The sequence below is a fragment of the Cavia porcellus genome, unplaced genomic scaffold (assembly GCF_034190915.1).
Source record: "Cavia porcellus strain 051 isolate PalLab524CR breed Dunkin Hartley unplaced genomic scaffold, mCavPor4.1 scaffold_1, whole genome shotgun sequence".
Lineage (NCBI taxonomy): Eukaryota > Metazoa > Chordata > Mammalia > Rodentia > Caviidae > Cavia > Cavia porcellus.
This window is the reverse complement of record NW_026947484.1, coordinates 215,760,689-215,768,691: the sequence shown is the minus strand read 5'-3', so window position 1 is coordinate 215,768,691 and position 8,003 is coordinate 215,760,689. Positions and strand designations below refer to the sequence as shown.

General features: G+C 51.4%; 1 long non-coding RNA gene across 2 annotated transcripts in view; it reads left to right on the top strand.

Annotated features, from left to right (window-relative positions):
* LOC106028337 (uncharacterized) overlaps positions 1–4,976 on the top strand; it is a 37,625-nt gene extending 32,649 nt beyond the window's left edge. For both annotated transcript variants that reach the window (XR_010040525.1, XR_001201937.2), the window contains one exon: positions 1,470–4,976. This is a non-coding gene — a long non-coding RNA (uncharacterized LOC106028337). The remainder of the gene's footprint in view (positions 1–1,469) is intronic.
* Positions 4,977–8,003: the final 3,027 nt, after the last annotated feature.

Sequence of the window (8,003 nt, the reverse complement as noted above, 5' to 3'; positions counted from 1 at the left end):
CTGAGGGACAAAGGGACTAAGGAACCTGCCCGAGGCCCTAGTTAGGTGACCACATGGGACTCAGCCCAGCTGTGGGCCTGGTCCTGGATGCCGCTGTTCAGCTAGGGAGGTTCTGAGAGCCCCATCCTGTGGACCAGAAAGAGGAAGCCGGCCCCGGGTCAAGATCATCCACCCGCAGGGGACATGTGTCTTCACTGTGCTGTCCTGGTCATCAAGGAGCTGGGGCTGCTACCACCTCCTTACCTCAACCACCCCATCTCCTTTCTTTCTTCCCCTTTTGATTAAAGCACAGCAGATCCCTCCTACTTTAATTTTGCTAAAGAAATCAAGCTTTTTCAGAAATAATTTTTTTTTGAGGTACTGGAGATTGGATCCAAAGCTTTTGCCCTTAACTATGTCTCGACCATTTATATATTTATATATGTATGTTGAAACATTGTCTTTTTTTTTTTTTTTTTTTTTTTGTCTTTTTCATTTTTACCGGTACCAGGGATCGAACTCACGACCGCCTGCTTGCAAGGCAGGTGCTTATGCCGCTGAGCTAAATCCCCAGCCCCTGAAACATTGTCTTAATCAAGTTGGAAAATTGTCTAGGCAGGGCTGGAACTTGTGATATTGTCTCAGTCTCCCAGAGTGCTAGAATTCACTTCATGCTTGGCTGAAGTTATTATTTTTAGGTGAATAACAGTGCGTAAAATATTGAAGACAACTGAGTTTCATTATTATTGTTAGCATGTCTGGGACCCTGTCGATGGGCTACTGATATGGGAATGGGTAATGAAGGTGTATAATTTATAAATTAGTAGTATTTATCCTGTAAGATTAATTTTCTTGCCTTAGTTTCGGCAAAATTAATAATCACATTTTTTAAACTGAGAACTGATTTGTCTTCTAGTTCTGGTTGTGATCTAAAAGATTAAAAAGGCTGTGCTTGGAGTTTAGTTGTCCGTTGCTGCATAGCAAATTGCTTCCCTGTTTAGTGGTCTCACCACTACTTTACCCTCTCTCCTGGTTTGGGGGTGCTGGGCCGAGTGGGGCTCATTCCAATCTTGGCTCTGGCCTGAGGAGGTCTCTTGCCACAGTGGGTAGGTTGTGGGTGGGGCTGGAGCCAATCAGGAGTCCCCTGGGATGCGGGAGGTTCTGGTCCTTTCTATCACCCATGTGACCCTTGGCCTCTCTCCCAGAGTAGCCGGGCTTGTTCACAAGACGCTCAGCACTCCCTGAAACAAGCATTTTAAAGGGACAAAGAAGTCACCAACTGTCTTACTGGGTGCCTTCCAAATTTAGGCACTGTAATCCCACCAACATCTCTAGTTAGCATGAGTCTCGGGCTTGCCTGGAGTAGCTGGGGAGAGAACAGAGGCGCAAGCACAGGAGGACTTGTGCGCTGGGGTTATGTTGGAAGACTGGCCCCACAGTGCTGGGAGAGGGTGTGTGCTGTTGTTAACCTAGAATCTGGGATTTTGCAGCACTGTTGTTTCTGCAAAAAGCTTCCGTGGAAGAAAAGGCAAAGGAAAATCCAGGAGCTGCTGGTAAACCACTGTTTCAAGTAAAGACGGAGCCAAGGGTGTGGCTGAAAAACCTGTCTTAATGCCTTGGAACAATTTAGGCACCTCTTGTAGACTGTTTGGCAGTCACCAGTGCTTCCGGGAATCTTAGGCTGTACCTCTTAGATCCTCCCCCGGACCACGCAGCGTGCTGGTGTAAGGAGACAAAGGCCTTGCTGCAAGAATTGGAGCTGTGCCTTTTGTCCACCAGAGCAGGCTATAGTCTGATGCATAAGAAACCCATGAAGCTTTTGAAAGCAGCTCTTCTGCGCGGAATCTCCTGAAGCTGAGTTTCTCCTCTCTCTGCTCATCTCCCATGGATCAACTGCAAGCCTCTGGTGTTTCCTCACACACACTCGCAAGACTTCTCAGAGACTCTGGGAGACAGGAGGAGGGCTGCTAAGGCACGGCTTCGGGGCTGCTGCCTCGGGTGCCAGTCCTGCTTGTCCGCCTCACTGTCCCTCCCTCTCTCTGCTTCTTCCTTCATGTTTCTCTGCATCGCCTTCCCGTCTTGTGCTCTTTCTCCCTGACCCAAGTGAAGGGGGCTAAACGTGACTTGGTGTATCAGACTCTGCATGCCGTAAGCCCAGATGCGCTTTCAAGGATGTTGCTGTGCAACTGCCTGTGTCTAGTTTGGGGCGAGACAGAGCTCAGGAGACCTGATAGGCAGTGAGAGCTGAGCTTTCCTCTTTGCAGCACTAGGATTGAATCCAGGGCTTTTGCACTGAGCTGAATTTCCAGCTGTTTTTTTATTTTGAGACTGAATCCTGCTGAGTTGCTAAACTGCCCGGGCTGAACTTAAACTTTGTGACCCTCCTCCTTCAGCCTCTCAGAGTACTGGGATTACGGGCCTGCATCACCGCTCCCACCTGGGAGCTTGGTTTTCTGGCTACTCCAACCCTTGCTTCCTGTAAAAGGAATGCAAATCCACAGCACAGGGTTGTATAGATACCATCATAGTCTCCCTTCAACTCTGCCCTTTGGGGTCTAGGTCCAAGTCTCGGGATCGATGCCCTTTGAAGACTCAAGGGATGGCAGGCCCAACCAGAGCCAGGAATATACACTTCAAAGGTTGAGCCGTCTCTCTTTTCCCTTGGCCACTGTGATCTTTGTCACTTTCCTCCCCTGGGAGTATCTGGAGGGCCTGGCCATGGAGAAAGATGAAGGCAGAATTGCTGGCTCAAGGTCCATGCATATAATAAAGGCGCCTCCCAGCTCCACCTAAAGAATGCATGGTGTGCGGTCACTCACGCACATCCCTAGGGCAGCAGACTTCCCGCCACCAACCATCTCTTAGTGCAAAGCCAGCATCTTTTCCATCTGTGTTGAAGCTGCGGCCTATGAAATTGTGTCTATAAAAACAGAATTGCAAGTAAAAATATCAAATGCAGTAAGTTATAGCTGCACAGTTTCTCTCCTGAGGGATGCCCTGGTCAGAGAGCATCCAACGTTCCCCTCTAGGATGTTGGCTTGTGTTTCCTCAGAAAGCGCCCCACTGGTCCTGGGAAGAAAGGGCCTGGATGACGGAAGTCTATTCAGTAGAGCTGTGGTGCTTGGCTGGCCGTACCTGCCTGGCATCTTAATTTTTCTTCCAAAGCAGAGTTGTTCAGCTGCAAAATGAAGGCAAAAAAGGAGTCTGCCCAGGGGAGCATTGCTGGCCGGCTTCCATCACGACAGTCGCCACCCTCGTCGTCAGCCCTCTGCCACAAGTCAAGACCCTGCACCGTCTTTTTACCCGATGTAGCTCATGCATCACTTCCTGGTGTCAGATAAGCGCTAGGGGGAGGGGGAACCTAGGAGAGTGATGATGTGACAGAGATGGAGGCTTAAATTCTCCAGGGAGATACAGGTAGCTGTGTAAAAAATTTAGAACCAAAGGAAAGTTATCAAGACAAAAAGAACTGAAGAATTCTCCCAGAGTTCAAAGAGAGACAGAAAAATGGATGAGAGGGAGCATCTTTATCATCCCAGCACTCAGGAGGCTGAGGCAGTAGGGTCTTGAGTTTGAGGCCAGCCTGAGCTACATAGCAAGACCTTACTGCACACAAAACAAGACAAAACAAGAAGACAAAATGAAAATGAAAACAGAGAGACAGAGATAGAGACAGACAGAGACTTGTAGAAGGAAGTGGATTTTACTCTGGACCTATGGAAACAAAACAGGGAAAGGCCCCTCTGGAAGAGAAATGGACACAGAGATGGGAATGAGAATTGAATTCAGCTGAGCTGTACCCCAAGGATTCTGAGGCACAGATAGGACAGCGGGTTGAGGGGCGGCTGGGATGAGATCAAGGAACAGGAAGCATAAAAGAGAACCCACTTAGCCTGAGGCTCGTGGCCTTTTCCCTGGTGGAGAGGTGGAGGAGCACCGGAGCCACTGAGCTGTGGGAGGGCGGTGGGTGCTGGACACAGTCCCTCTGTGGGTGGTCGGGCCCTGTGAAGAGTCTCTCCATACTCTCTTCCCTAAAAGGTGCCCAGTCCCCCTCACTTCCCACAGGGTAGTTAAAAAATTCAACACCAATTTTGAGTGCTTGCCATATGCTTTAAGTCCTACTCTTTTGTACTTTGTCCCCTTGCCTTAAGTGTGTGAGTGTGTGTATGTTTGTGCACACTACACCCCTACACTTTACCTCAGTGCAAACACAAGCACGAGAGCCTTCCTAAAAGTGGCTTTTGCTCCAGAAAGGTGTGGAGTGTGTCATTGTCACCTCCCGTGGCCACCTTGCCCTTCTCTGTGGAAGCAGTCAGTGTGACCTGCAGTGGTGGTCAGGAGAGAAGCCCAGGGCTCCAGACAAGGGCATCCCTGAGTGTCAGTGGCAGGAAGACCAGGCTGCCCATGTCTTAGGGCATTGTGGCCTCTGTGCTTGGTGCCAAGGGGAAGCTGGCCTCACCTCACCTTCCCGGTGATTCGGATGGGAATCACTGGGGTTGCATTGGAGGAGGAATTTCCCAGCTCTTGTCAAATCCTTTACTTGGCCGGGGTGACCAGGCTGGGCCCAGGGCTCTGACATAGCTCATTCTCTCTGGGCCCAGCCGGGAAAATGTGAGAGCTCTGCAGAGGGAGGAGAATGGTCCAGTTGTCAGTTGGGGTTGGGCACTGACCCTCTTTCTCTGGCAGGCGTTTGGGAGTCAGAGCTTGGATCTCTCCTCCACCCTGCAGAGATGGAGTGCCAATCCAAGGAGCCGGGAACTGTGGGAGAAAAGGGCTGGTGACCCTTCCTGCCTCCCTGTCTGGTCCTTATTCTCCTGAGACAGGCAGCGAGCGCTCTTCCGAGCTGTGCTGGCAGCCGGGCTGCATTTGTGGGAGGTGGTGTTTATGTGAACGCACAAATGTTTATGTGAGATTGCCAGCCGGTTATTTATGAGCCTCTCGGCCTTCCCCCAATAAAAGCTGTTCCTTCAATGTCCTGACAGGCCCTGCATCTGCAACCAATGTGTTACTTGCTCAGCTAATGCAGTCCACTTGTGTTTATTTTTGCACAAAAGCAATTTATCCAGGCACTCTGAAAAAAAAGAAAAGAAAAAAAGAAAAAAATGGTCCTGTCAGGAGTCTTCTTGGGAGTGGCATGTTTTTCTTCAAAAGAAGTTCCAAATGGCTGTCGGGACAGGATAGGCCACTGGGCCGAGCCTCTGGGGTCCAGGGTGTGAGGGAGCGGGCAGGGGCTCTGCGGAGGTGTGTCTGTGGTCTGTCTGTGATGGCGGGCTCTGAGAGTTTGCCTCTGAATCTCAGTTCTGCCCAGGAGTACTGGGTGATTTTAAAAGGATGTTGGCAGTGGGGCTGGTGCTATTCCTGCTGGTCACCATAAGTCAAAGTTGGGAAAGTGGGTTATTGGGGTGAAAGGGCTGGAGGGGGAAGCCCGAGGGAGGAGGGGGATGATGATGGGGGAGGGTGAAAGGGGGATGCTTGGCTTTGTGGGAGAAGGAACATGAGACGAGGAGCACACAGGCCTGTCCCTGGTGACCTTTGGAGGCAGAGTGCCCGGGCTCTCGCTCCTGCCTGGGTAACTGGCCATTTCGCCTGTTTTCCTTCAGAATTGGCAGTCCGCCCGGTGGGGGAGGGGATGCTCCGTGGGCCTGTTTGGAGAGACATCTCCAGTTGACAACTGGATTTTGAGGGAAAGAAACGGAGAAATGGGATGAGGGGGATACAGCAGGGACCGGGTTGGGAGTGGACTGAATGCTTGGACTCAGCCACAGAAGGACAGACAGCCACTGGGCTGGGGAGGGGTCTGGTGGCTCTTGGGGTGGCCAGCTGTGTCCCTTTAATGTCACTCTGACCCAGAAGCCATCTCACACAGCAGCTACTAAAGGCTGGAAAGTGATGCCTGGTGCCTGGAGACACGGCAGGCCATCATGGCAGTCTGTCTTGTCCTATCAAGAGGGCCCCAAAGCCACAATGGTGTACAGGTCAGTGGTTCCTAAACCACGTGCCTGAGGGAGCTGGGTGCCCATTCACTGTAACAAATGTCCTCTGCCAGCTCAGATAGGATTGTGGCTTTCTTGTCCCAACGTGCAGGAAAACATCTCATTTGCTTTTTCAGCTCCACACCTCGGGTTATTCCAGTGCGAGTCCACCAAGCCTCTGATAAGTGAGTAGATATTTGTTTAAACGCAGAGTAGGCGGCATGCAGTGTCCGCGTGGGGTGCTGTGTGAGTGTCTTGGGTCCCTGCATAGGCCACAAGGCCTGGGGACCCCTTCCCTCCCCTGTGGCCACCAGCACCTGCTCTAGGACTCAGCCCACCTTTAGAATCTGAAGAGACGGAAGTGCAGGGCTGGCCCACAGCCCTTATGAGGCTCAACTCTCACTCTCCTGGCCTCAGTCAGTCCTGCTTGATTGGTTTATTTATTTTGCAGTGCTGGGGATTGAAGAAATCTAGGACCTTCACAATGAGCTACATCGTAGCCCTTTTATTTTTTATTTTTTATTTTTTTGGTCTTTTTCCTTTTTATTGGTACCAGGAATCGAACTCATGGACTGTCTGCTTGCAAGGCAGGCAGTTATGCCGCTGAGCTAAATCCCCAGCCCCCCTTTTATTTTTTGAGACAGGGTCTCCCTAAGTTACTAAGTTGCTAGGTTGTCCGGGCTTGCTTGGCTCCAGTTTACAATCCTCCTGCCTCAGCCTCCCGCAGTGCTGGGATTGCAGGGATGCACCCCCACACCCCGCACAGTGCCGCTTTCTGCTGGGCTAATGTACCTGCTTTCCTTCTGCCCTTCCTTTACCCTGTTTCTTGCTCCTGCAAGCTGGGAAAGGGCCATCTACTAAATATAAAGATCGAGGAGCCACATTTTCCACTAGCAGAATCATTCTTGGGTCCTAAGATGAGGTTCCCAAGCTCCAGTGCCCCAGGGCCAGGAAGGTAATGTGCTGTGCGCTGACTCAGGGCTGATGAAAGATGGTAAATGGCCCCTGGTCTCCCATTGGGTCGGTCAGGGAGTGGTAGGAACCAAGGCGTCTCCCCTCTTGGCAGCAGGACGTTGTAGTGGGGGAATGCAGCCCTGGGAAGCCAGTTCTTCTATTTCCGCATCTGTGTTTTTATGAGAATTCTCCTACTCTACGTGTTGGCAACAGATTCCAATGTCAGACATGCTGTGAGTCAACCGAGACACGTCCCTGGCTGACTGTGGCCAGTGTACCCCCTGCCATTGTGAAAGATGGCAGAGCCACTGACATTTGGAGATGTGCACAAGACCCGGGATCTCCACCTGCACTGGTGTCTGAATTCCTGGGTTTGAATCCAGCTCAGAGGTTTGCTATAGTTCTGAAAGGGTGACAAACGTAGCCCATGTCCTGAGGGCCAGGCACGGGGCCCGAGCTGTCCTGCTTTTCCTCCCGCAGGGACAGAGGCTCCTTCCTCTCCTGAGCAGATACTGTGGAGCCTTCTGGGCCTGGGGCCCTGGATAAGGAGCCTCATATCATAGGGGTGACAGGACTGAAAGTGGGGAGAAGGGGTGCTCAGCTCAGCTCCTGGGTTCTGCTCTCTGTGCAGGTGGCAGATGTGGCCCCTCTCCCAGAGAAAGTCTGGGGGCTGGGAACAACCCCAAATCTCCACTTTTCCTCCTTTGATTCAGCCTGGTAAGTTTAGTCCCCAAGGGCAGCATCTAGGTGGAGGGGACACAGCCCCAGCACCATCCCAGATATTCTGAGGCACCCCAAGGCCAGCTTGGCAACCACCACCAACATGGACAGGACACATGCTTTGGTCCCAGATATCCACGGCTTCTGGGTCATCTAATGAATCAGAAAGAGTTCCAAGTAGTGGCCTAGTACTTAATTAGCATGTGACTGAGGCGTGATATCACTCCTGGGTGTCAGTCCCCACCTCTGTGGAAGGAGTCTTAGTCACCTGCTCCTTGCTGAGACACAGTGTTACCGGTGCTTAAAGAAGGAGAGCTTTATTTCAGCTCATGGCTACCATCCCTGCTTGGGTGATTCCAAGGCAGAAACTGCACCCTG